Raw genomic sequence first — 24912 nt, forward strand, 5'->3', positions numbered from 1 at the left:
ACTGAGGTTTAGGGAAAGGAAATGAATGACACAATAGAATACACACAGAGAGTCCAAGGTCTGGAACTAGAAGGTCCCTTAAAGGTCAGCTAGTTCAACCCCTTCATTTGACAGAGGGGGAAACAAGTTCAGAGAGGAAGAAACCTGGTATCGGGGTCAATAACAGAGACAGAGCTAGTTCCAGGTCACCTGATTCTCCATCTATCACTTCGTGGTCTCTCCTTTCGCTCTTTTCCTCTCATTCCAAATCCCGAGCCCAACTGAATGAGAGCGGCCCAGATCCGCTCATCTTCCAGAGGTGAACTAAATGAATATAAGATATATTGTCCCACTCTGGTTCCTACCAACATGGGCTGGGGGGACTTACTCCTCCTCTACACATGTGGGAGGGTTAGAAGGATGGAGAAGGACCCCTTGAATGAGTACAAAGTGGCTATCCTGGATCAGACCCTTGTGGAGACTCCTTTCCATAAATGGCCTCCAGCGGAACAGGTCTGGGTCCTCTGACACGGGAGCTGATTTCTGAAACAGCTCAAAGTGGGTATGAGGCAAGAGGGAGCAGAAATGAGAGGGGGTGTGCAAGATAGTAGGCTGGTGAGGAAGGACCAACAAGGTTTCCTTCCGGGGACCCTCAGGGCCCAGGCAGCCAGTCAGGCTGAGTTGGCTGTCTCCCCACCGTATGACTGAGCCAAAGTGGGTAGGGGGACTGACTCCCTGGAGACTTGGAAGGAGAGCCAGGAAACGAACGTCTCTGGCTCTCAGTGTCCAGTCAAGACAGGAAGGATCTCTTTGGAGTGGCCTCTGGGTACTGAAAGCCTTGTCTTTAAAGGCTCTGTGGGTATTGGGGGGGGGGGCAAAGAAGTAGCTCCGGAGATGGGGTTTGGGGCCTGGTATAATCGGATGTGTGGGATAACAAGCTATTTTTTAAATACAGTCCACCTCCTGGCCAAGGGCTGGGTGAGCAAGACATTTCAGTATTTTAGGGAGGGAGCTTAAGCTGGAAGAGTAAATGACAGGCACAAATCAGATTGTAGAGGAGACATTTAGTCTACTTGAGAGAACAGACCGCTTCATTTGGATCCACTACAATCAATCAGTCAACATTTATTAAGCACCTATTAGATGTACTGTGCTAAGCGCTTATCGGCAAATCTACACCTTGCGGGGCCAGTAAATCAATAAGACTTTTCTTAAGCACCTACTATGTGCCAAGTGCTGTCCAAAGTGCTGACGAAAGATAAAAGCTTGGTCTCTCCCTTGAAGGAGCTCACTTTCTAACAAGGGTGATATTATGGAAATAACCCTGGGCAGGCAAAGATACCCAGTGGTATATGGGTAGTAGAGAGGGCAAAAAATCGAGAGGTGGGAGGAACACCAAATTGGGCAAGTCTCTGACCTCTCCGAGCTTCACCTCCCACTCTGTAAAACAAAGGGTTTGAACAGATGGTTCCTGGGGTCCCTTTTTATAGTTCTAGCTCCCAGATCCTATGGATGGCACCGAACAAATCCCTTTGCCTTCCTGGGCCTCAGTTTCTTTCTCTGTCAAACGAAGGCCGGGGTGTGCTGGTAAACAACTAGCTTTCCGCCTCCACCCCCATCCTTCTGCATGGCTGCACGGTACTCAGAAGTTGAATCTGCATTATTAATATTTTTGCCCTCACTTTCTTAAGTCTAGACAATCAACAAAACAATCGATCAAATCTTGATTTGTAGAGTTTGCTGAGGTACAAACCCTCACATTGAAAACTGACCGATGGAGTTGGCTGCAACACAGCTCGCATGAAGGGGCTGGCCTACTTGGCCTCGGAGCTAAGAGTTCTGCTCCCATGCGTCACCTTGGACACATCCCTTCTCTTCTAGGGGGTACCGCCATGAGAAGAGCATTGGTTCTGGACGTGGGAAGACCTAAGTTTAAATCCAGCCTCAGAAACTTCTTAGTTGTGCAAGTCTGAGCAAGTCTCTTTACTTCGACCTACCTCAGTTTCTTCAGCTGTAAAGTGGGGATCATAACAGCCTCTCCCTCATGGGGTAAAATATCTGTAAAGAGCTTAGGTATCATGTAAATCTAGCAGCTAATATTATTATTGCCCTCCCTGGGTCTCAGTTCCCTCCTCTCCAAAATGAGGGATTGGACTTGATGGTCTCTCAGGTTCTTTCTATCTGTAGAGCTCAGAGCCCCAGAACAGAGTCATTTGAAAGTTATTCTTATCTAGTAACTTCAATTGATAGGGGGGAGGCACACACATAAGACACAGCCCAGGAGGGACCACAGAGAATTCACCTTTGGCCCACGAGGGCGGGAGTGGGTTCCGCATGAGGATGAAATGGAGTCTTGCTCGGCTTCTGGGTTTTAGGCATAAGCGATTTGCTCCTCAGAATCTCTGAGCTTGGCAAGTCACTCTTGCTTGACCTTTGTCATCTCTGGTTTGAGCCGGAATGACAGCTGCAGCCTATGACAGGCCTGGCTCCACCTACTGTAACAGTAAGAAGTGGTGTGTGGCTTCCCGTGCATCCACTAATTGGAGAGGGTCCACAGAGCTGCCATCCCAAAAGGGGTGCTGGGGTAGGAGGAACAGGAGTGCCTGCCTGCAGCCAGACACCCAGCACGCAGTAAGCGCTTACTATATGCCAGGTGATCTGCTGAGGGCCAGTCGGTGTGATTTCCCCACCCCCACGTTCTGAAATCACTCCCAAAACATGGCAGAAAGAGCCCAGGTTGTTCCTGTTCTCCCAGAACCCTCAGAACACTTCCAAAAACAACCCCAAATTAACAGACAACTTTGACAATTCCACCAAGGCCCCTTGACTGGGCCCCCGGAGCTCCACAGGAGGTTCTAGGCAAAGCTCAACAGTGTTCTTGTGTTTATGGCCCCGCAGGTGGTAGAACACGGCGCATCAACAATCTTTCCAAACGGGAACGAAAGAGTGGCCTGAATCACAGAAAGAGTGGCAATGTTTGGGCACAGGGGATACTGGTCTTTTGGGTCAGTTCTGAGAGCGGCACCCCCTTCCTGCCCTCTTCCCTGTGGACTGAAGCTGACCCTCGGAAAAAGAAAACCCTCAGATTTACCGAGCAAATGCGGAGCACAAATAACAGTTCAGAAAGGGCAGTGGGTTTCTGTGCCTAAAGAAACTGGCTGGTTTTGAGTGTCTGTTTATATCCCAATTTCCCATCTGACTGATCTTTCTCCGTCCTTTGCTGAATCATCAACTCTGCCCTGATTTCTATGGGGCCCCTCAAGGTTGCATGCTGGGCCCTGTACTCTTCTCTCTGTCCACATTTGCGAGCTCCCTAGGGCTCCTTTAGGGCAGAATCTATGCAGCTGGGTCCCAGGTGGACAGGCTGAGCTTTTCAGAATTCCAGGCCCCCAGCAGCCCCTACTTGGTGGACGCCAGGTGTCTTATAGACACCGCAGATTCACCATGTCACAAATGCAATTCGTTTTCTTTTCCCTCCATATCCAACCTTCTGAACTTCCCAGTTTCCTTTGAGGACTTGACCGTCCTTCCAAGCCATCTGAGTTCAGAACTTTGGAGTCAACCTCACCCCTTCCCTCTCCCTCACCCCACACAAATAATTGATTGCCAAGTCTCATCAGTTATCTCTACAATATGCCCTTAATTTATTTATTCGTTTATATTTTAATATATTTATAATTTCTGTTATTTAAATATTATTTATTTAGCATCCCTAGTTTCCTGATTTGTACAATTAGGGCAGCTAGGTAGTGCTGTGGTGGATAGAACCTGAGTTCAAATCAGATCCCAGATCCTGGGCAACTCCACCCTGTTTGCCTTGGTTTCCTCCACTGTAAACTGAGTCAGAGAAGGAAAAGGCAAACCACGCCAGTATCTCTGCCAGAATATCCTCAACGGGGTCACGACAACTGTACGTGACAAATGATGGAATGACATTCAGAAAACAAAGACCTTGGGCGAGCTGCTCTGTGAGGGGCCTCCCAAGCTCTGAGCCGGGATTTTCTCCACTCACAAGCCCGGCGCCTTTGCTCGGCCCCCGTCACCTATGGCCCGGACTACTGCATTAACCTTCTAATTGCTCTTGCTGCCTCCGGGCTCTCCTCTGTCCAGTGTATCCTCCACCAATCTGCCAAAGTGATCTTGTTAAAAGGCAGGGCTGACCAGGGCACTCTCCTGCTTCACTGACTCCTTACAGCCTGGAGGATCAAACACAATCTCCTCCGTTTGGCATTTAAAGCCCTTCACGCCCTGGCTGTAAATGACTTTTCCATACTTATTATACATCGCTCCCTTCCAGAACTCCAGAGTCCGGCTAAGCTTCTCCCCAAGCTCAGCACGCCACCTGCCACCTCCGGGCCTGGAATGTGCTCTCCCCTCCTTCGGCCTTTCAGAATCCCCAGCATCCCGCTGGGCTCAGCTCCAAAGCCACCTCCTTCACGAGGTCTTTTCTGATCCCCCCAGGTGCAAGTGCCTCCCTTCACCCCAAGTGCTCTCAACTGATCTTACACTGCTGGTGTTTGGGACTCGTGTACACCTGGCTGCAGACAGGTTTCCCCGGCTGGCAAACCAGCTCCTCGGGGCCACTCGGCTCTCCCTTTGTGTGCCCCACAGAAAGATCTCAGTGGAAAACTGCTCATCTGACCCCCATTTCCCCTTTTCCCTATTTCCACAGCCACAGCAACATCTATGGTGGACACTCCTCCTCTCCTGCAAGAGTTGGGGTCCCAGGGCAAAACTATACAATGGCTTTGGGAAAGGCCGGCACACAGCCCTGACCTCCTGCCCCACCGCCCTGACCTCCAGCTCCTCCAAGGTCCGAGACTTCAAAATAAGAGGCACACATGTCACATCTTTGCAGTTTAGAAAGTACTTTCCACACACCATGCTGGTGAAATGGTGAGGATGAGGATAATTATATCCTGTCTACAGATGAAAAAACTGAGTTTTAGGGAGGCTAAGTGACCTGCCTGGGATCACATGGCTAGGCAGTGTTAAAAAGACTCGGGAGTCACAGGACCTGAGCTTAAATACTATCTCTGCTGCTTACTACCTGGGTGACCCCGAGCGAGTCACAACTTCCCTAGGCCTCAATTTCTCCTCAGGGGAGAACGAGAGGGTTGAATTAGATGGTTTTGGAAGCATTTTCCAGCTCTAGATCTATCATCCTATGTGTGACTTGGAGCAGTAACCTTCCCCTTAGTTTTCTCATCTGTAAAATGGCTGGGTGGTCTCGGAGGTCCTTTCCCACTTCAGATCCAGAAATCCCCATTTGACCACGAACAGGTCACTTCCCTTCCCCGGGCCCCAGTTTTCTCCATGTGAACAGAAAGTGTTGGCCTTGCTAACCCCTTTCAGCTCCCGGTCTCAGCTTCTGGGATTTAATGACAGCTGGGGTTTATATAACATCCATCACTGCAAATCATTTTCCAAATGCATCATGTCAGAGCTAACAGGTAGACCGGCCAAATGTTCCGGTGGCCTCTTGCAGATCCCTCTAAGCCGAGTCTCTGGGAAGGCCCAGGGTCCCACAATAAGTCATTTGCACAGCCTAGAGCCTGGCCCTCCTCCCGGCTGTCCCTGCCCATCTGGCTGCTCAGAAACCACCAACACCATTTTTGTAGGGGGGGGGGGACTCGGTGGACTCTGTCCTAGGATTTTTCATCTGGGAACCCCGATCCCAGCACAGCTCATGCCCTCCATTTGGGTGAGAAACTCAAGAGAGAGAGTACCAGAGTCAGCTCCAGTCCTCGGGGAAGAGGAAGCAAGGTGACTGGAAGGTGGGCTGTTTGGGTTCCCCCTTGTCCCCTGGCTCTCTGCTCCTTCTTCCTCAGCATGGGGACTGGGCCACAGGGTGGCTACGTTTGGATGAGAGAGGAGGAGAGAGAAAAGGCTGCTTGGGGACTCTCAAGGCCAGCCAGCTCCTCAGAGCTGGCTCTTCTTCTTATTGCCAGGGAGCACTTGGTCTCCAAGGGAGAAAGGAAGCGGCTTCCTGGCTCCGAGAGTGGTTTCTCAAGCGAGCCCCTTCCATCCCCATCACCATGTGGGCTCAGGGGGCTCAGCTCTGAGACCCTGGGGCCGCCCCACCCTCCCAGGGAAGACTGCCGTGGCCCTCCCCGGAAGGCGGCCCTCCCCCCGGCCGCCCCTTCCCGGCTCACCTCCAGCCGCACTCGCTGAGGAGAAATGGGATTGGGGGCAGAGAGCCCGAGTTCTTGCCAAGCTGGCCCTTGGCACCTTGATGAGGAGATACGGAAGCGAAGGGCGCGGAAGCCGGGGAGTCTCGGCGGAGACAATAAACAGGCCAAATGAAGTTCTAATTCAATTTCTCGCAACTCATCTCACCCATTCTCCTGGCCTGCCCTCCCGCACATCCCCTGCCCGCCCACCTCGGCGCAACTCAACTTAATTCACTTCAACTTAATCCAATTCAAAGCCTTCGCTCTGTTCGGCCCTAATTTGATTCCATTTTGTCCCTTTCTCTCTCTTTTCTTTCAATTGAATTTCTATTTGCCGAGCACCTAAGGTGGTGTCCGCCTGGCTCCGCGCAGCACAAAGGGCCCCTTCCACCTGGCCCGGGGGCGGCCCGCCTCCGTGGGGGCGCTAAGCCCCGTCCCGGGAAACAAAGCGTCTGCCGGGACACCGGCTGATTAAATGTCAGAGCGAATAGAGCCGGGGCTTAGATACACGCTGCAGACGCCCGGGCGGGAGCGATGACGGCAGGTCGCAGGGGCCGCGGATGGATGCGGGCCGGTCAACAAGTCCCCGCTAAGTGCCGGGGGCGGGGCGCTTCCCAGAAAACTCGGGACACTTGAGAATGTCAGGCCGCGCTCTAAGCCCCTGCTCGCGTCAGTCAGCGCCCCGCACCTGCCGAGCCCCCGCGCCCTCGCTACCTGCTCTAATCCCGCCTGCCCGGCTCAGGTGTCGGCGCCGTCCAAAACACTCCCAGGTGGCTCGCGAGCCGGAGGCCACGAGGCCTCTAGAGGAGGAAGTCCCAGAAGGGAGTCTGAGCCGCCGGTGCCCACGTGAGCACGCGTAAGCTCCCCGAGGGCAGGGGCGCTTCCATTTCCGGCCTCTGACTCCAGCGTCCCGCACAGCGCCCGGGCCGCAGCGACTCTAGCAATGGGAGCTGATGGATCCAAAGCTGAGAATGGAGCGGAAGCTTTGGGAGGCAGAGGCTTCCCTTTGCCCTCCATCACCACGTTCCTCCGCTGGGCTCCTGCTCTCTTCCCTCCGGGAACTATTTTGGCCCGACGGCAAACCCTTCTCCCCCTCCCCCCATCGACCCGTCAATTTTAGGTACTTCTTGAGACCCAACTCCAGCTGCAAAGCCAGCCCTTCCATGATGACTGACCCCCGTGCCTCACTCTGGCCTCTGCTGCTGGAAACTGGGAAGGGACATGGGAAGGGGAGAAGGTCCAGGCCCTACTTGGCCCTGCTTCTTCTCAGCCGGGTGGTGGAAGTCAAGGAAGGACACTCAGCAAAGGGTGCTGGGTCAGGGAGGATTTTAAGGCCATGGGGTTTGTGCCAAGCCCGGGAGGCTGGGGCCAGCCCATGGGAACTTCCAGAGCTGAACGGGGAATCCTAGGTCTAGAGCTGGAAGGCCATCTAGTCCAATTGTCTCAAATTACAGGAGAGGAAATTGAGGCTTAAGGGGACGATCATCCAGAGGAGGTAAAGGGAGTCCTCGGAGGCCATCTTGGTCAATCCACTCGTTCTATATTTCAGGAAACTGAGCTTTACAAAGGGGAAGACATTTGCTTCAGGACACACCCATAGTGGGTAGCAAAGGGGGGATTTGAATCCAAGTCCTCAACTGACCTGCACAGAGGGAAGCCTCAAGGAAGAAGGCTGCCCTTAGAACCAGAACACTGTTGAAGCACGGGGAGGGTGGGAGCGAAGCCGTGTATGAGGAAGACTCCATTGGCCAGGATGTGAAAGGTGTACTGTCAGAAGGCATGGAGACCTTATCTTACAGGGACATTCCAATTCTGGGTGATCTTGGCCAAGGCCTTTCTCCTGCCCTTTTTCCTTTTCTGTGGCTGGGCAGGGGTGGAGATGAAGGAGGGGTGAGCAGCTGAGTGGCTCAGTCACCCTGATGACCCTTCCTGCCCCCAAACTCCTTCTCCTAGAAGGAACCTGCATTGCTCTCCACCTCTCTCCCTCCTTCCACCCCAGGGGCTCCCCAAACCTCCTTGATGCTTTGCCCCCACCCTTCAGGCAGAGATGCTCCCCCAGCCAGAGGCAGAACTCCCTGGTCATCAAGGGCCAGATCTCGTCTTCCCCGTCTATGCTACAGAGGCCGTGAGCTCAGGGCTCTCAGGAGGCAGTGAATATGAGAAGCAGCAAACATGTGAAAAAGCAGCAGGGCGGACACTTAGAAAACTGGTTTAAGGGGCCGAATCAGGAGAAACAGGAATCTCACAACTCCCATTTGGAAAGGAGCTCAGAGCCCCCCTCGCACCCCCCAGTGTAGGAATCTTTGCTACAACACCTGACAGGTGGTGAGCCAGTCTCCGCTTTGAGCCCCCCAGAGACAAGGAGCTCACTCCCTCTCAAGGTGGCCAGGCCAGCCCGAACATTCTTCCTCACACGGAGACACATTGCCTTTGTAACCTCCACCCGAAGTCTGCCCTGACCTTTCAGGCCACAGAAAACAATCCTATTCCTTCTCCCTATGATTTTTATTTAGACAGCATTTGTAATCTCATTGGTATAGAGAACTCCCAGTGAGAAAAATTCCTCTAGGAGGGATCATGGCATCTCTCCAGCATCAAGAATGTTATGGAGCTGCTGTGGGGCCTATAAAGCTCAGGGTCACATAGCCAGCCTGTGCAAGAGGTGGGGCTCAAACCCAGGGCATCCAAATTCTGATGCTCCCTTTCTTGTGATGACCCTTCACAAATTTCAAAATGACTTTGTTTTCTCCATCCTAAGTCTCTTCCAGCTGAAAAACCATGCCCGGCTCTTCCAATCTTTCCTCAGGGGACATGGCATTCCCTCGCCACCACAGGCGCTTTCTAACCTATAGAGATAGGTTAAGCCACCCACATGTGAACCCAACATGGTGCATGTGCCCCACCCAGGGCTGGCAGGGGGAACATGAGATTTCTCTAGCTTGGAATTTGGGGGGCTCTGGCTTCTTTGCTTATCACATGGTACTGCTATTTCCTAAGGAGCCTAAACCCACACCCCTCTTTCTGTATGAACTGCTGGCTGAGGGTCACCCCCTTGCCCTCCATCCTACATCCTCTCAGCATTCATGTCTGTTAAAATAGTTTTTTTAGTATCAATTCAGTCATAACATCACATTTGCTAAGTCCCCCAACTCCGGGCCCTCCCAAATTAGATCACATTTAAAAATGGGACGCGTGTCATCTTAGGCTTCGTCGAAGTAGGGATTGATCTAGGTTCTGGTCCCACCCCTGCCAGCCACTCACAATATGACCTTGGGCAAGTTGCTTGTCAGAAAAACAAAGGAGTTTCACCAAATGATTGCTAAGTTTCTTTTGCAGTTCAGTCTGATTCTAACAACTCTCTTCCTTGATCACCTCTGCTCTCATAGACACAGTTCAAACTCCAGCTCTGCCACTCATGACCTGTGAGATCTTGGACAAGTCCTTTCCCTTCTCTCAGGCTCAGTTTCCTCCTCTGTAGAATAAAGGTTTTGGACTAGATGGTTCCTTCCAGCTCTAAATCCATGATCCTCTGCCTTTCTACAACACTTGGACCCCAAAATGGAGGGATTGACTTCTGAGGTCCCTTGCAGCTTTAGATCTGGGATCCTGTGTGTGACCTTAGGCAAGTCATTTCCCCCTCCTTGGGCCTCTGTTTCCTCCTTTGTAAAATGGAGGGGGTTAGATTTCACGGCCTCTTTCTAGCTCTAGGTCTAGGCTCCTAAGGCAAATCTGGGATCTCACAAGTGAGACCATTCTTCCCTTGGAGCTGTAAGGCAGGATGAAACCTCCAGAAGGCTGGACTAGACACAACATACAGAAGTAGTAAGAGGTGCCTCTAACACTTGGGGGCTACTCCCACAATGCATTGCTTTAAGTCTGCTCTGCCTCACTTTGCCTTCTATATTATAAGAGAGCAGGGACTGTCTTAGATCTTCTGAATCTCATGAGAAACCAAGATTATTGCCAGGCAGGTGGTTGGTGCCCAATAAGAATAAGGTTTGTTGACACCTTGAAGCAAAGAGATCTCTTGAGCAGTTTGTCTAAGGATCATAGGACAGAGTTGGAAGGGATGCCTGAGGCCATTGAGTCCAGTCCCTTCCTTTTCCAAAAGAGGAAACTGTGGCCCCAAATCACACAGATAATAAGCATTTGAGGCGATTGAAAGCCCTGTCTTTCCGCTTCACCATGACACCTTGAATATTGGGGCCAGTTGATCTGGTTTTTGAGGTAACTGGAATAGTGTCATGCTGAACTTTTTCCCATTTCCTGGTTGTTCCTTGTTGGGGACAGAAGGAGAATTCCCTACCCAATGATTGTATAGAATGAACACCCAGATAGCCCAGTAGCTAGAGCAGTGGGCTTGGAATCAGGAAGACTCCTCTTCCTGAGTTTCAATCTGACCTCAGACGCTTACTGGCTGTGTGACCCTGGGCAAAGTCACTTAGCCCCATTTGCCTTAAGTTTCCTAAAAATGAGCTGGGGAAGGAAGCAGCAAACTGCTCCAATATCTTTGCCAAGAAAAGTCCAAAATGGGATCGTGAAGAGTCAAACATGACTGAAGCTATTGAACAAACAACGGTAAAGAGCATGTGGAGATCTGGCTAGGGCATCATTGGCCAACCGTGCTTCCTAACTGGCTAAGAGTGCCTCTAAATGTGTAGAATGGATGAAGGAGCCCCAAGCAAAGCACCCAGGTGGACCAATCCCCCAACTATCAAGGTGGGGTGGGCCAGAGGGGCCGAATTCTGGAAACCAAGGGGCTGAATTCTGGAAACCAAAGAGCCATTCTTCTCCGGAAGCCACAAGAGACATGAAATCCCTAGAAGGCAGTTCTAGAAGCAATGGGCGGAAGTAGCAAAGAGGGGAATCTAAGTTGGCTAACAGGAATAACTTCTAATGCTTCATGTTCTCCCAAGGGTTCACGGACAGCCTAGGGAGGCGGGGGGAATTCTAGGAAAGGCAAAACGATTACCTGTTGGTTGTGTTGTCAAGGAGATGGGTAGGCAGGCATGGGCCGGATTGGATGTTCCTAGGTGCCTAGCTTCAAGGGATTGGGAGAGGCTGGACTAGACTTGGGAATTTGAGTTAAGGATTAGTTTAACAGGTTTAGGTGTTGCTCGGGCTGAGGTTGGAGAGAATTCTTTTAAGAGTCTCCAAGCGGTGGGGACAAGGCCAGGGTGGCCCGTTCACATAGCACAATCCCCATGGTTACCAAGGGCATGTGTTTTTGAGATGGGGGCTGGGGGCTCTCCGGGGCCAGGGTTAGAGAGGAGTAACCAGAGAACTGGAAGAGAGGTCTGCGGAAGAAGGGGAGGGAGAACAGCTCACAAGGGGGCCGAGGATCAGAGGAATTAGAGCTGGGAGGAACAAGCTAAGAGGAGCCAAGCCCCTCACGTTCCTCTGAGGCCCCCCAGGGATAGGCTCAGCCCTCCAGCGGCCCCTTGGCTGGAAGCTATTTTGGCCAAAGTCCTTGCTCACAGCGGGGCCTTCTCTTCTGGCACACAGGTGAAGGCTCCATGGCTTTGTTTTTGTTTTTCTTTATGCTCAGTGAAGTGCATTGTGCGAGTCTCTCTCGTGTGTTTACTGAGTGTGTGCATTGTATGTATTGTGGAATAGATATCGTATAGTGTGTATGTCCTGTGGAACGTGTGTAGTGCACGTTGTATGTATTGTGGTACATAGAAGTGCATGTGTATGTACACAGTGAGGGAGGTGTGTGTATTGTGTTGTGGTACATATATTGTGTAGTATGTATGCCTAAGTGTGTGCGTATTGTGTGAAGGGGGTGTGTGTGTGAGTGTGTAAGTGTGTGTGTGAGTGTGTGTGTCTCTGTGTGTGTCTCTGTGTGAGGATGTGTGTGTGTGAGACAGTGTGTGAGTGTAAAAGAGCATAATGGAAAAAGCTCAGGAGTTGGAGGCCCTGGGTTCAAATCTCTGCCTCTAGCCCTTCCCATCTGCTGGGTCATGGCTCTAGCTCAGGACCCCTGGCCAAATCCCTTCTGGGGCCTGGGCCTCAGCTTCCTCCTCGGTCCAAAGAGGGCTCGCTTCAGCCAGCCTCAGAGCCCCTTTTGCTTTTGCCGTCCCAGGATCCCGTGAGCATAAGATGGCACACCTCTCTCTAGTGAGGGCAGAATCTCCACATCTGAGAGCTTCTCCTCTCTCCCCAATCTCTTCCTCCCTCCCTCTCCTTCCCATTCCTTTCCCTGCTGATGCGTGGGCAGGAAAACCATTCCCTGCAGGCGGCATTCCCAGGCCAACCTCCAACCCCACCTACCCAGCAGAAGGTCTGCAGGCAGGAGAGAGGCTTCCAGCAGTTCTGGGCAGCTCTCCTACTGGCTCAGGCTGGAAGGGACTGGCTTAAGTTGGCAGGCCTCCAGCCCAGCCCAGCCCGGCCGGAGCACACCTCTTGAGTGGTAGGCATCAAGTCCACCAGCTGACCCCCTCCCTCTGCCCCCCCCCCCATCATGAATCCTGCAAGCTCCATCCCTGGGTAGAAGGCTCAGTGGAGCCACCGCCCAGCCAGTCCGGCCTGAGCTTCGGGGACTCAGTGTCCTCGTTCCCCAGCCCTGGGCCGGCCTATATCGCCCACCAGATAAAAGTTCAGCTTCCTTGCCCGGCAGGCAGGGCCCTTCCGAATCCCGAACTATCCTGCCATTCTGGTCCCGTGATATTCCAATCCTTATGTCCTGGGCTCCACGCAGCCTAGACTTGGCTTGTTCTTGGAACGCACTTCCTCTTGCAGTCCAGAAGTCACGTCCCCTTTCCCAGCCAAAGCCCCCACAACCCCTGATGACATCTCTCAGACACAGCTGCTAAACCATAAACTCAGCCTCTTAACTGACTGTGTTTTGCCCAGGGAAGTACTTAATATGAATTAAATTTAATTAAGCGTCAGAAGGGGGTAGCTAGGTGGTGCAGTGGCTAGAGCACTGGGCCGAGAATCAGAAAGATTCATCTTCCCGAGGTTTAATCTGGCCTCAGACACTCGGTAGACATGTGGGACCCTGCGTAAATCACTTAACCCTGTTTGCCTCAGTTCCCTCATATGTAAGGGAGGAGGAAAAGGCAAAACCTCTCCAGCATCTTTGCAAACAAAACTCCAGATGGGATCCCCAAGCTGGATCGGACAGAAAAATAACTGAACAACAAAAGAGTTTAGATTCTATTCTGCTACTTACTACGTGCACGCTTGGGTTATTCATAGTTTCTCTGGACCTTATCTGTAACAAGAGGAGGATGAGCTCTCCCAGCCCCAGCCCCAGCCCTGACCTCAGAACAGAAGACAGAAGCCATAGAGAGCAGTAGGAGTAGTGTTGGATTTGGACTCGAAGGCCCCGAGTTCAGCGTCTCCCCTCCCCCCGTACCACTGAGGTAATTTTGAGCACATCAAGCAATCTCTCTGGGACCCAGCTTCCGCTCTGTAACACACAAGGTTGGGCCAGATGACCTTCAATGTTCCTTCTAGCTTGAAATCTGTCATTTGGTGACTTAGCTAGACTCGGGCAACATTTTATTGGACTTTTGTTTTGGCCGCCCAATGGGGAGATTTTACATTGCTTAAGCCGGTAGATTGATAACCAAAAAGGGCCCTTCGTCCCCAGGGGAGTCGGCACTCAGAGCATTGAAAAGCGGTGGACAATTTTCCATAGGCAGGCACTCTCACAAAATGTGGTGAAGAAACAGAACCTCTCCAAGTTAAGACCCTTCCCTCCAAGGGTCAAGACCCTCCTCTTCAAACTATGGTCTTTTCCAAGTCAAGACCCTTCCCTCCAGAGGCCAAGATCTTCCTCTCCAAGGGTCTCCAAAACTCTCCTCTTCAAACCAGGGTCTCCTCCAAGTCAAGACCCTCCTCTCCAGAGGCCAAGACTTTCCTCTCCAAGGCCAAGACCCTCCTCTCCAAAACCCTCCTCTTCAAACCAGGGTCTCCTCCGAGTCAAGACCCTCCTCTCCAAGGCCAAGCAAGACCCTCCTCTCCAAGGCCAAGCAAGACCCTCCTCTCCAGGACCAAGGCCCTCATCTCCAAGGCCAAGCAAGACCCTCCTCTCCAAGGCCAAGCAAGACCCTCCTCTCCAGGACCAAGACCCTCCTCTCCAAGGCCAAGCAAGACCCTCCTCTCCAGGACCAAGACCTTCCTCTCCAAAGGTCAAGACCCTCCTCTTCAAAACCCTTCCCTCTTTCTCCAAGTCAAGACCCTCCCTTTCAGGGGCCAAGACCTTCCTGTCCAAGCCAAGGCCCTCTTAGGGAAAGGCTCAATCAGCTTTCAGGTGAACTGGAGTTCTTGATGATCAGCCAACTTTTAGATTCAGAGGAGTGTTTCCTGAGGGGGACCCTGCCTTTCCATGGACCTCCAGACCAGCTCCCATGGTCCCAGAATGAGTACAATCTGTACTTTTGTACTCTTGCTCCTGCCACTCAACTATAAGCGCTGAAGTTAGGAAAATTTGGGTTCGAAAGCTGCCTCAGATGTTTTATTAGGTGTGTGACCCTGGACCTGGGCCTGAGATTCCTCATCTGGCAAAGAAGGGGGACAGACTTCCTTCTGAATCTCTTCCTATGAATGGGAGCCCCAGAATGAAGTCTTTGGATTTCTATCAAGAAATTCTCGGCCCTGTTCTGTCCTCAAAGCAAAATTCACTGAAATCCATCCTAATTTAAACATTCTAAGCAAACCCCTCTAGTCAGAACTAATTGGAAAAGGTCAGTCTACCAGGGAAAAAATCTTTAACAGTATGTTGATGTAATTACAAATACCCAAACTGTAACTTGGACCTTAGGGAATTGACTTTAATGAAGAGATGAAAATCATTTAAAATCAACACATGAGTCGTTTGCATGGAAAATGGTTCCTCTAGCGCCGAAGCGTCCCCTACACCGTGCATCTAGCTCCCAAGCTCCTTAGAGACCGATGGCAAAGGCCTTTAGCAGCCCCTAGCCCAAGGTCCAGAGAAGGGGGAGGGCATGGGGAGGGTGCTACTAAGGGATGGGGGAGCCAACTCTAGAGCCCAGGGTCCTCTGAGTCCGCCCCCAGGCTGGGGGTCTTTCCATCCCAGCATGATGATCCCTAGGGAAGGAGCTTTTTGGGGCTAGGGGAACTAGCTGCTACATCGAGGCTCCACTTGGGTTTTCCCTTGGCCTGGTAAGGCATCTGAGGAGAGACAGGGGATTAGTACAAAATGTCAAGTGGAGACAAAGTCCACTTTGAGGGGGTGAGTTTATGATTATCCAATCGCATTTTGGGGAACAGACTTGGATTGTCGACTTCGTTCTGCCATTAACTGGCTGTGTTATCTTGGACAAGTGATTTCTCTTTTCTAGCCTTCTGTCTCCTGATCTTTCGAAGTTGTTATGAAAAGCAGAGGGGAATCATGGCAGAGTTCTCTAATACATGCCTCCCACTGAGCAGCAAGCTGAAGAGACCTAGAAAATGTTTATGGGCAGCAGGGGAGCCTAGATTTTCACCTCACTGCTAGCTCTGGCCCCTCTGATAGCCCCTCCTGGCTCTCCTCTCACTGGATATAGGCAGAGTGCCTTCTGTGAAGAGGTGACAGAGGCACTACCGGGGGGCCCAGATCAGGATCCTGGGTGACATAAACATTGGGGGGCTGGTCGTTGAGGAAGAGACCCCAGGATTACTGCTGTGGCCCAAATAGGCCATGACTCTCTCAAACGAGTTCCCTGTGAGGGGCAAAGCATGTCCCCTGAATAACACTGCTTCTGGGCTAGGGTTGGTGTTCCTTGGGGAAAGGTGTGGTTTATGTTCTGAACAATATGGTGTGAGGAGTGGACGAGAAGAAGGCCGGTGCCCGGTGATATTATCAAGGAAAAGGGCTCTAGGGCCATGCCACGTCTCAGGCTTCTGTTCTAACCTCCAAACCGCCTAGCATGTGTTAATGTCGAAATAAGCTCTGCCTTCTGTGAAATGACCTCGTACTCGACTTGGATCTGGGGCTGGGAGAGACTGAAGCAACCATCTGGTCCAACCCCTACTTTTACAAAGGAGGGAGCTCGGACCCAGGAAAGGAGTGGGACTCATTCAAGGTCACACATAGCACTGAGGAGGCACAGCTGGAAGGGACCTCGGAGACCATATAGTCCAACTCCCTACTTTTACAGAAGAGAAAGCTGCCTAGGAAAGGAAATGGCTAGTTCAAGGTCACACAGTGCATCCATCCCCAGCATTTTCTGCAGCCATTTCCTCATCTACTCCCTTGGGTAGTAGCTACTTCTGTGCCTTATCTTCCCCACTCATCATTTCACCAGGGCAGAGAGCAATCCAGCTGTGTTCCCAGTGCCTGGACACGGTGGGTACTTTAAATGAGAGTATTTTGGGGGAGGTGAATGTCCCTAGCAAAGAAGGGGATTCTGGTATTACTTTCCCTAGGGGAGGGTAACTAGCTTGGGCCCAGCTTGGGCTACAAAGAGGCCGCTAGCCTCCCCAGTTATATAGTGAGACCCTTTTCCAGGACAAAGCTTCCTGGGGGCAAACATTTCCAGTTGAAATGGAGGCCCAGAAAGGTGAAGGATCTGGAGTTACAGAGGCAGGGTTCAAATTTGGGCACTGTTACTGGGTGACCTTAGGCAGTTACCCCCTCCCGGTCTGAGGGGAATTGGAGTTGTCTGGTTCAAATCCCAGCCCAGTCCATTGGCACCTCGTGGGACCCTGCTCAAGTCCCTACTTCAGCCTCAGTTTCCTCCTCTGTCAAATGGGGATTGGCCTGGCCACGGAAGGCCCTTCCAGCTCTCTAGCTAGGATTCTGGGAAAGTCCTTTACTGGGAAGTATCAGAAGCAGGACCCCAAGACTGTCTTTAATTCGAGATACCAGGGGTGGGAGTGGAAGTGGGGGTGGGGTTGAGTGGCTCCTGGCTCATTCACCCTCAGGGGGACGGCCCTTTCTCTGGGCCTCCGTTTTCTCCTCTGCAAAATAAGGCTAAAAACGGGCGCCACACTGGGGGGGGGGGCGGCGCCTTTGGCGGGGGGGGGGGGCACCTCGGCCCGGCCCGGTCAAGGGCTTGGCCAGACGTGGGGCCCAGGCCGGGCTCTCGCAGCAGCTGCGAGTAGGGGGGGGGTGTGGACAAGCAGGTATTGTGAACCGCCCTCTGCGCGTCCGCGAGGAGGGGGCCCGGGTCCGTGCATACACGCGCACACGCGCAACGCCCCGCACGCACCCGCCGGTTCCCTTGACAATTCGGGGACGTGCGTGGGCGTGCGTGACCGCATCCCCCGCCCCCGGCGCCAAGCTTGGGGGGTCGGGGCAGGTGGAGCGGGGCGGAGAGCGCGCGCGCGCGCGCCCCCATCCCCGCCAGCCCAGCGCGTTCCTCCGGGCCGGGCCGCCCCCGCCCGCCTCCTCCCGGCCCGGCCGGGCCCGCAAGCTCCCACTCTCCTGCTCGCTGGCACGCACGCGGCCGGTAGCCCGCACGCTCGCGCAGGGCATGCAGGTGCGCCTCCGCGGCAGGTACCTCAGACATCCATCCGGCCCCCCCAGCCCCGGGGGCGGCCCGGGCCGCGCGCCCTCCGAGCGGGCGGGGCAGCAAAGCCCGAGCCACGGCGCCCCCACCGTTGGCCTTGACCCGATCGCGCTAGGCCGGCCATCCTCTCCCCAGCATCCCGGCCCCCGCCCTGTGCCATCCCAGCACCGGCCCCCGGCCCGGCCACACGTACCGCCCTCCCCCATCGTTAGCCTTGCACCCTGAGCAACGAGTACTGCCCCCGATCTCAGTCCGGGCATTTTCTGGTCCTAAACTGCACCAGGGACTCCCACACTGCACCCTGACTTTCAGCCCTGCATGACGTCCCCGTACTACATCCAGGCCCCCCAAACGCAGTATGGCTTCCCTCACAGTCCTTTGGTACCCAGCACCGTCTCCCCCTCTTATACCATTCACCGCTTGTCCCTCTTCGTCTCCCCTTCCTCCTCCCCGTCAACATCCCTGCATCTGTGATACCCTTCTTCCCCCACCCCCTCCCCCGGGTTTCCTAGAGCCCAGCTCCATCCCCATGGCCCGATCTCCAAGCGTACACGCAGCCGCTGTTCCTCCAGCTCCAACACCTAGGTGTAGATTTCAAGAGCTGGGGTGCTCAGGGGGGGAACTTGGGCCAAGTGGGGGCTCAGGGCGAGAAGGACTTACCCGGCCATGGTCACCGGTCCAGGCAGCAGCGGGATCTTGCGGGTGGGGCGGGGTTGTGAGGCTTTGGGGGAAGGCTAAAATAAAATACAGTAATAAATAAAATAAGATAAATCCCCGGAGAAAGGCCAGGTCTCGGCCAATGGGGTTGGGAAAAAGAGGGGGGGTGAGGTGGGGGTGGGGGAATAGAGGAAGAGAGGGATGAAGGAGAGAGAGAAAGGGAGGGGGAGAGAGAGAGAGAGAGAGAGAGAGAGAGAGAGAGAGAGAGAGAGAGAAGGGAAAAGAGAGAGAGACAGAGGGCGGGGGCGGGGGTGGCTGCCGCCAGCGTCCTTCCACTACATACATACGGCACCGGCACCGGACGGGTGGAGACGCGACACGCCACGCAGGTCTCCAGCCGCAGGTCTTCAGCCGCAGCTCTGAGATCTCTAGGAGGGAGGACACGGACAGCCGGAGGGGAGGGGAGGGATGGGGTGGTCTGTGGAAGACGGGAGAGGGGGTAGTGGAGGGTGGGGGAAGGGGAGGGGAAGGGAGAGGGTGGTCCCTGGAAGGAGGGAGAGGATGGTAGAGGGAGGGGAAAAAGAGGGTGGTCCCGGGAAGGGAGGGAGGGTAGGCTGTTCTTGGAGGGAGGGTGACTGGGTGGTCCCTGGAAAGGGAGGGCACTAGAGAGAAGGTGCTCCCTGGAGAGAAGGGGAGGAGAGATTGGCTCTGAGAGGGAGGGTGAGCCATGGAGGAGAAGAAGGTGGGCTATAGACACACGAAGGGAAGAGCTGGTGGTCTTGGGAGAGAGGGAGAAGGGTAAGGGCTTCCCCGAAAGGACAGAGGAGGGGAGAGCCCGGAGGGGGATAAGGGAGATAGCACGAGTTGCCCCTTCTTAGGTCCAAGCCTCTAAAATACTTATGTTTTGATTGATGGGTTCCTCAAAGGAGCAAGAAAGTGATTTATGGGAATCGAAGGACACGTTTGGATGCCCGGATGGATGCCTGGCATGTTGCTAGTGCTCTTACTGCACCCCCTCCCCAAATTATTTTGCACTTAATTTGCATATATTTTGAATTTGATTATCTGCGTCCATGTTGATTTTCCCCAATAGAAAGTAAGCTTTTTGAGGGGCAAGAGGCACACCCTCCTTTTGCTTCTGTGTTACTCTAACCCCACACGGTGTCTGCCACATAATAGGTGTTAAATAAATGCTTATATTGAATTGAACGGGAAGAGAATTGTATCCGGAGGAAGGGAGAAGAGGGGACCGGGGGAGGAAGGGATAAAGGACAGTGGTTCCCAAAGGAGGGGAGGAGAAAAGAGAACGTGGACTTGAAGGAGAAGAAAGGGGGGAAGAGGGGCTGGTTTGTGGAAAAGGACAGGGAGATAATAAAGGGCAAGAGGCAGACCAGGAAAGGAGGGAGAGAAGAGAGAAAAGATAGTCTGAGGAGGTGTGACAAGGAATGAGGGGAGGTGAACGCTTAGTGGCTCCCCATTGCTTGAAGAATAGGGGGTGAGTCCTTGCCCTTTCCCAGCAGAGGCCTGGAGCTGAGGGGAGGGCAGTGGGTAGTGGTACGAGGCTTCCTTAAGAGCCCAGGGACACCTAGCTTTTCCTATTGTTTCTATTTCTACTGGGAAGGCAGTTGGAGACCAGATCCGGTGGGGGATGGGGAAGTCCTTGGAGAGATTCTGCTCTGGAATCGGGGTAGGAGCAGTTGCTTTGAGTGGGTGGGGAGGCCACAGTAGAGGATTGAGACTAAGTGATACTGTGTGACTGGGCAGAAGAAGGGGAGGTGAGGAAGTCGGGTGCCTGCTAGGCCTGAGACCTGGGTGGAGGTTTGCTTTATTATCTACTTCTTGATTTCACCAAATCCGTTAAGTCTGCGTGTGCTCCCATTTCCCCTCTGTCCCCTCCAGCTCCATCAGAGCCCATCTCAGGGGCTCCCTTCTACACTAAACCTTTCCTGACCCCTGGCTGAGTTGCCCACCCTCCCAAATGACTGGCTGGGTAATTTTGCAGATGTTTTCTGGGTATATTTCATGTATTTGCTCCCCCCTCACCTCCCCAGTAGAATGTTAGAGGTGCAGAGTCTTGTTTTCCTTTGAATTGTGGATCTAATGAAAAACCTGAGCATGGGCCATGTGAAAGGGCAGCCCCCAGACCCACTCTGTGGGAAGCTGTGCAAAGGGAGGCTGACTGGAGAGGCTGAGAGAGGTGTGAGGCTAGGAGGCCGGAGCAGTCCTGAACCCTGCTTTTAGAAGCTAGGGTGTGTCCTGAGGAAAGCTGGGGGGCTGGGGAAGAAGGGGCTTTGGGGCCTTTCAACATGATGACTTGTTGAAGGGCCAGGGGAAACACCAGAGCCATCCACAAGCATTTGAAGGAGCGCTTTAGGAAAGGGACTCGATTTTCTCTGCTTAGCAGTACTTTTTCCTCAGCAGAGCAGGCCAGCGGCAGAATGGACTGCCAGGAGGCAGGGGCCAACTGAGTGACTGGGAGGCTGCTAGAGGTCTGAACTTGGTGTCAGGGAGGCCTAAGTTGGCTGCCTGGCTCCAATGGCTGTGTGACAGTCACTTTATCTTGGCCTCAGTTTCCATATCCCTTACACAAGAGCACCTGCCTCCCAGTGGTTTTGTAAGGGTCAAATGAGATAATGTAATCTCTACATGCCTACTACCTGCCATCCTCCTCCTCCTCCTCATGGTTATTATTTGTCAAGGTGTACTATAGAGACATTCCTTTTGGGGGGGGGGATTACACTAGATAGCTTCTTAAGTCCCTTCCAACTCTACAGCCTTGTAGAATCATGGGCAAGTCACTTTCCCTCCTGGGCTTCAGTTTCCTTTTCTGTAAAATGAAGTGATTGGAGTACTTAACCTTTGAGTCCCTTCCAGCCCTTGATCTGGGATCCCACGGGTGACTTTGGCTAAGTTCTTTCCCCTCTTAAGCCTCAGTTTCCTCCCCTGTAGAACATGCAGGCGGAGAGCTGGGATTTTGGGACTGGGCTTGTGGGCGGTGAGGAGCATGAAGCTTTCTGGACTGGTGGGAAATCCAAGAAGCCTGGGGTTTGAACCCATGAGCCTCCCTTCCCTGGTCCTGGTCACTCCCTCCCAAGGTGTGCAGCAGAGTGGATAATTGAGGCTTTCTTCCTCGGAAGAACCCCAAGTCTGCCTTGAGTCAGGACACGTCCTTCCGTTCTCGTCCTGGCCACTTTCTGGTGCATCCCCCAAACCCTCTGCTCGGGCTTCTCTCCTGCAGGCTTGCTCGGGGTCCTTTTGTTAATGCGCTCCTGCCTCCCCTCCCCCCTCCCTATAGCAAAGGGGGCGGCGCCTGTCTGGTACCTTTCTATCTCCCTAACGGCCCTTTCCTCCTGGCTGGAAGCCCTGGTTTCCATCGTTTTCCCAGAAGCCCATCGGGTGCCATTTCTGCTCCCAGTTGGCTACGGGCTGATCCAGTGGCCTGCTAAGTGACGGCATGATGTTCAAGTTCGGGGGCGAGGCTGTGACGGGCGGCCCCCGCGACCTCGCCCCTGTAGTTTGCCGGCCCCAGCTCGGGCCATTCTCTTCTTCTTTGGCTATTTGAGGAGCGTTCCCGAGCCGGCCTTAATGGGCCCGGAGGCCTCCCGGCGGCCCGCGAGCGCGCGTGCTGGCATTCGGAAGCGCAGCCCTGCCTGGTGCCTCATTGAGAGCACCCCAGGAACCGGCCACTTATCCGCACGGGCCAAGAGGCTTTCTTTGTGCGCGCGGAAAACGCTATTGAAAGGCAGAGCGATCTTCTTCTACTCCCCTTCTCGCGTCTCCATGACGACCCCTGATTGGCCGTGTAATCTTCATTGTAAGGGCCCTGCCTGGGCCGTGGGCCCGGCCACTGGGCCCCCTCCAACTGCGCGCCGGCGAAAGGCGTGGGGGCCCAGCAGGGCCCACCTGCGCGCGCGCTGCCGGCCGCCTCGCCCGACGGCCCGCCTGTTTAAACCGGTGGCCGCTGTCCATTGTAGGGGCAGTTACTCGGGCGAGCACGAGGGCGGCCGGCCGGCGGCCGCGCTCCTCCTCCTCGCCTTCTTCTGGCTCCCCGAGGCAAGTGCGCCGCTCGCGCGCTCTCCGGGTTCGGAAAGGTGGAATCTTCCCCCGAGCCGCCCCTCCCCCACACCTTTCTACCCCGATGAGTTTGTCTTTAGGAAATCTCCGGGTTCGGGGTCCTCGGGCACCGCAGGAATCGAGACTCCACGGAAAGAGAGGGCTGGGGGAGGGGCAGCAGGGAGGACGTCACAATTAAAGATTAGGAAGCGCTTGGCAAAATAAAATGTGTCCCACGACCTCGGGTTACTGTTTATCAGCAGGCCCCCCCCCCCGCCCCATTCGGCCGGCGGGGGGCTACGGAGTCAGGGGTTTGGCTGCAGTTCCACGTGGCCCCCAGAAGCCGTGTGATCCTGGCCAAGTCACTTCATCTTCACGTGCCCCAGACCACTCCCTAGAACAGATGTCCCGAGGCCCCGCCGGCTCGGCGTTTGTCACTCTCCCAGCATGAGCGTTCAGGAATGTGTTGGGCCGTGGGACCGACCGTTTGTGTGACGGGGTGTACACGCGTGTTGGGGGGGGGGATGGGAGGGTGAGTTAGGCGAGGAGCCACTCCCCCAATGAGGAAGGAAACCTGCGTCTATTATTCTCTCAGCCCTGAGGCCTTCCTTGGTCCCTTTCTCTCCAGCAGGCCTATCCAAGAGCTCCCCCAAGCCCGTTTCTTCGGGCCCACCTCCTCTCTCAGCTATTGTCCTGGTGGAAGGCTCCGCTTCCCAGTGGTCTGAGCCTCTGTAATGGCTGCTCCGCCCCCACTTCCAGTCCGGCTTTTGCCCTTTGGCCCAAGTCAACTTTCCGCTCGTGTGCCCCCCCCCGAATTCTTCTGGGGATCCCGCCGCCTCTGAGAGCGAGTGCCGAGTCCTTAGCTTGGCCTCTATAAACTTGTTTCCCTCACCTCGCACAGGCATTGCCTGCTTAGTCTTCCTGCGGCCCCCCCCCCCCCACCAGGTTCCTCCTTCCGTTATCTTCTGACCCTGCCTGGAAAGTCCTGCTCCCCTTCTTGCCCCACCTCCCGACCCTGGGTGCCCCGTCCCTGGCCGGGCTGTAGGTGACACCTGGCTGCTAACGCCCACCGGAAGCTCCTCAGGGAAAGGGTCGGGAGGCTCGCTGGATGCAGGTGGCAACCAAACTGATAATTGGTAGGGAGGGGCTCAAGTGGTGCAAGGGCCCAGATTTCTCCCTGCCTGGCTCCTCCTACATCATTGATGTACAGTAGGAAGGCGCCTCGGGGGCCATTTTGCAAATCTCATTTTACAGAGAAGGAAACTGAGGCCCAGGGAGGAGAAAGGATTGGTAGTAAATCACAAAGCCCCGATTTGAACCGAGGTTCCCGAACTCTGAATCCGGTGCTTTTCTCACATTCCCCACCCAGCCCCCAAAGATGGAGCAGGCGGCAGCAGGCAGCGGCAGCAGCTGCAGCGGGAGGGCCCGGGCCTGAGAGGGCCTCCCACCCTGCCCCCACCTCCCCAGCAGGCTCCTCCCTGCCCCGCCCCCCTCCAGCCCGCATTGAAGGGCCACACAGGGCTTCCTATTGCACATTGGCTCTTTAATCATTCCAACAACAGCTGTCACACCAGAGGGTGCCCCAAACAGTCCGGGGAGGGGCCCCGAAGACTGCTGAGGGGAGGGGGGTGGGATGGGGGAGCAGGCAGTCCAGTCCCTTTACTACTTACTCCTGGGGCAAGCCCATCACTACTCTTGCCTCTCACAGGAAGCTCAGCTCCTTGGGGCTAGGTTGGGGGTGACAGGAGATGGGGTGTTATAGAAGCATTCTCTTGGCATCTTTGTCCTCCCAGTCCAGGGCCCTAAGATGAAACTGTACCCTTCCCCCCCCTAGTGCAGGGGTGGGCCCAGCCAGATGAGGAGTTAGCTTGGCAGAGGCCATCCACCTCCACCTGACGGTTTTCAGGGTGAGTCTGGAGGGCAAGGCCAAGGTGGCCACCAGGGAAAGGAAGAGAGGAAGCTGCTGCTAGAGGCTGAGTCACATCCTGCCCTCTCCCACTTCAGCTTCTAGAAAAGGCAGATCCCTCCTTGAGTTCCCATTAGTGTTGCTTTCGATGCCGTCCCTAACCCAAAGCCATCTCTTCTGGCATTCAGAAACAGGCCTTTCACCAGCCTCTTTCTGACCATTTAGAACTACAATCCTCTTAGCACATGGGGTAGGGGTTAATGAACTAGCTTCCACTTTCCCTGGGGACTGAGTGAGACAGAGTAGATGGCAGTATCTGAAGGACAGGCAGTAGAGAAGAGGAAGGGAGAAAAAAGAGGAAAAGACAGAACCAAAGGAGAGAGACAGTGGAAGAAAGAGAAGCGAGGAATAAAGAGGGAAGGGGAGAAAGAAGTGAGATAGAAAGGGGAGGAGATAGAAGTGAAGGAAATAGGGGAGGTGAGATTGCAGGATAGAGAGGAAAGGAGAAAAAGAAGTGAGGAATGGGAGGAGAGAGAAGTGAGGGAGAGAGAGAGAGAGAGAGAGAGAGAGAGAGAGAGAGAGAGAGAGAGAGAGAGAGAGAGAAAGAGAGAGAGAGAGAAATGAGGGAGATACAGGGGAGAAGAAAGGGAAGTGAGAAAAAAAGAAGGAGAAGGAGGGG

General features: G+C 54.1%; 1 long non-coding RNA gene across 1 annotated transcript in view; it reads right to left on the minus strand.

The window, feature by feature from the left end:
* Positions 1-18760, minus strand: part of LOC116420375 — a 32145-nt gene extending 13385 nt beyond the window's left edge. The window contains exons 1-2 of the long non-coding RNA XR_004230652.1: positions 18618-18760; positions 18278-18351 (exon numbers count right to left, since the gene is read on the minus strand). This is a non-coding gene — a long non-coding RNA (uncharacterized LOC116420375). The remainder of the gene's footprint in view (positions 1-18277; positions 18352-18617) is intronic.
* Between the last annotated feature and the right edge of the window lie 6152 nt (positions 18761-24912).

This window comes from Sarcophilus harrisii, chromosome X, assembly GCF_902635505.1.
Source record: "Sarcophilus harrisii chromosome X, mSarHar1.11, whole genome shotgun sequence".
Lineage (NCBI taxonomy): Eukaryota > Metazoa > Chordata > Mammalia > Dasyuromorphia > Dasyuridae > Sarcophilus > Sarcophilus harrisii.